At 30.7% G+C, this 2,917-nt stretch overlaps 1 non-coding gene across 1 annotated transcript; it reads left to right on the forward strand.

The window, feature by feature from the left end:
• The first annotated feature begins 1,360 nt into the window (after nucleotides 1-1,360).
• Nucleotides 1,361-1,467, forward strand: LOC127546016 (U6 spliceosomal RNA). Its single transcript, XR_007949888.1, has one exon. It is a non-coding gene; the product is annotated as a U6 spliceosomal RNA (small nuclear RNA).
• The last annotated feature ends 1,450 nt before the right edge of the window (nucleotides 1,468-2,917 follow it).

A 2,917-nucleotide genomic window follows, 5' to 3' on the forward strand; every position in this document is an offset into this window, starting at 1 on the left:
TCCCTCATGAACCTCAGGGCAACATCAGTGTAGCACCAAGTAAATAAACTGGGCTGCAGTCCCTAACACAAGAAATCCAAGACAGTACCCCTTCTATCCTAAATATCCTCAAATTTAAAAGAAAGGAAAAAGTCCAAAAAAAGATGAGCAAAAAACAACAAAGAACCTGAATCTCACCATAAAAAGTTATCATAGTGACATGGAAGATCAAGACACAAACTGAGAAGACAATAGCATCAAAATACCTATGAACAAAACCCCAAAGAAAAATGGGAAGTGTTCTCCAGTCTAGGAAAAAAAAATCATGAAAAAGCTCAAAAAAGGAACTTAAAAATCATTTAACAGAGATGGGAGAAAAAATGGAAAAAGAAAAGAGAGAATTATGAAAAAAAACCCAACAATTTGAAAAAAGAAAACCAACTGCTTAAAAAAGTAAAATTGGCCAAATGGAAAAAGAATGTTAAAGGAAGAGATTCATTTAACTTCATGAACCCCTGCACAGCTCTAAGACTATTAGTTGTAGAGTGCATATTAATTTGCTTTAGTAAAATGTTTCCCATACTAATGAAATCCTTTTTTTAAAAAAATGGAGGGAGAGAACCCTAATAGTTGGGGGCATAGAAAATTTTTAGGCATTTAATTATTTTGAGAGAGGGAAGTGTGTAAATAAATTACAAATGAATTCAGAAAAATATAAGCATCTGCTTCCAATGAATTTATTCTCCTCTTAAGAAAAATAAAACTCAGAAATAAGAAAAATCAGAGTACAGAAGTCAAAAAGGATACTTTGAACAAGAAATTTTAAATGCCTATTTTTACATTTAGAAATTATTTTATAAAAACTTCAAGTTTGGCAAAGTTAGGAATATATAGATATTGTGAATTAGGCCAATTTTAACCACAAAAGCTAAATCATTATTATATTGTACTCAAGTTAAGGATTAGAGTTAAAAGTATTCTGTTCTTTTCCCAACCTTAACCTTCTAACACACATACATGAATCATTTTTATTTTTCCTCCTGCTCCTGCTTTTATCCTTAGGGGGGAAAAAAAAAAACTATAAGATCGTTATGTGTTAGTTTTAACTCACCTCTCATCTATTTATCAAACTCTTAGGTCATAAAGGACATAAAGGATAACAGATATGGAAGAATCCAAATAGGTAAATCCTGGACTAAATTTTTTAAGAGCAAGAAAAAAAATCTGATTGGATAAAACATAATACCAGAGAAATAGCATGTCACTTAAGAGTTCTAAGACCTGATTTTGAATCTTTGCTCTACCATTTACTATCTGAATAATACTAAGCATAATTTATTCATTTGGGGACCTCATTTTCTATCTTTGGTAAAATTTGAGGACTAAATATTGGCTTTGGCATATACTAAAACTAGAATAATACAGAGTAGATTAACATGGCCTCTGTATAAGGATGATACACAAATTTGTGAAGCATTTCATATTTTTAATTACACCTGTGTCTATAATAAAATAAATGAGCTCTCATCAAAAAAATTTTTTTAATTGAAGATTGGATTAGATGTCTCTAAATTTACTTACAGGTCTATATCTATGAAACCTAACTCTACTTGAAACCTCAAGAATCCTAATTCTGGTTAGATGAAGCCAGTGTTTCTTTTCTTTTAAAGTTTATCACTTTTCTAGTCTCCAGAAAGAAGTATGCATGTATTTTTAAATACCTACTATGTACTAATCTCCTGATACTATAAAGACAGAAATCAAAGTTTACCAGAGATGAGCAGGATACTTTCAGAAAAACCTAAGAAGACTTGCAGGGCTGATGCAAAGTGAAATGTTCTATGAACAAAATAACAGCAATATCATAAAATGATTAGCTGTGAACAACTTAGCTATTCTCAGCAATACAGAGTATTCAAAAATACTCTGAAGGACTAATAATGAAAAATGCTTGCCAGACCCAGAGAAAGAACTAATGGTGTCTGAATATAGATTAAGCATTTTTTTTTTACTTTATTTTTCTTGGGTTTTTTGTTTGTTTGGGAGTTTGTTTTTTGATCTATGTTACACGACTGTTATGGAAATGTTTTACATGACTATATATATATATATATATATATATATGTATGTATATATATATAACATATTGAATTGCTTTCTCAATGAGGTAGGATAGGGAAGTGGGGAGGAAGGGAGAAAATTTGAAACTCAAAAGTTTTTAAAACAAATGTTAAAAACTATTTTTATGTAACTGAGGAAAATACTAAATAAAAATGAGGGGATTTTTTTAAAAAAATGTCTATCAGAATATTTGCACATTAATGAAATGGGATGAAGATAGGTATGAAGAGTTAGAAAGATAACATGAATAGACAGCCACTGGCTTTGAAGTCAAATTCAAGTCCTGCCTCAGATATTTATTAGTTGAGTGGACCTGAGTGACTCTTAACTTTTAAGAGTCCCAGAATACTTTTTTGGAGGCAACTGAAGTTAAGTGACTTGCCCAGGATCACATCACTAATAAATGTATGAGGTCACATTTTAACTCAGGCTCTGACTCCAGGGCTAATGCTCTGATTGAGCCCCCTTACTTCCCCTCTCCACAGGATACTTTTGAAGACTATAATCACTTATAACTTGCTAAACTTCATCAATAACAGGAATAAAATTACTTCACCAATGAAAGCATAAGTCCAGACCTATAGAAAAGAACGAATAACAATAACAAGCATTTATATTGCACTATAAAGTTTATAAAATTCTTTACAAATATCATTTCATTTGAAGCTCATAGGAACCTAAAAAGCAAATACTATTATTTATATTTTACAGATGAGGAAATTAAGGCTAAGAAAAATTAAATCTTCTGCCCAGAATCTCATAGCTATTAAGTATGAGGTTGAATTTGAACTCAGATCTTAGTTTTCTAAACTTTCAA

The sequence above is a fragment of the Antechinus flavipes genome, chromosome 1 (genome assembly GCF_016432865.1).
Source record: "Antechinus flavipes isolate AdamAnt ecotype Samford, QLD, Australia chromosome 1, AdamAnt_v2, whole genome shotgun sequence".
Taxonomy (NCBI): domain Eukaryota; kingdom Metazoa; phylum Chordata; class Mammalia; order Dasyuromorphia; family Dasyuridae; genus Antechinus; species Antechinus flavipes.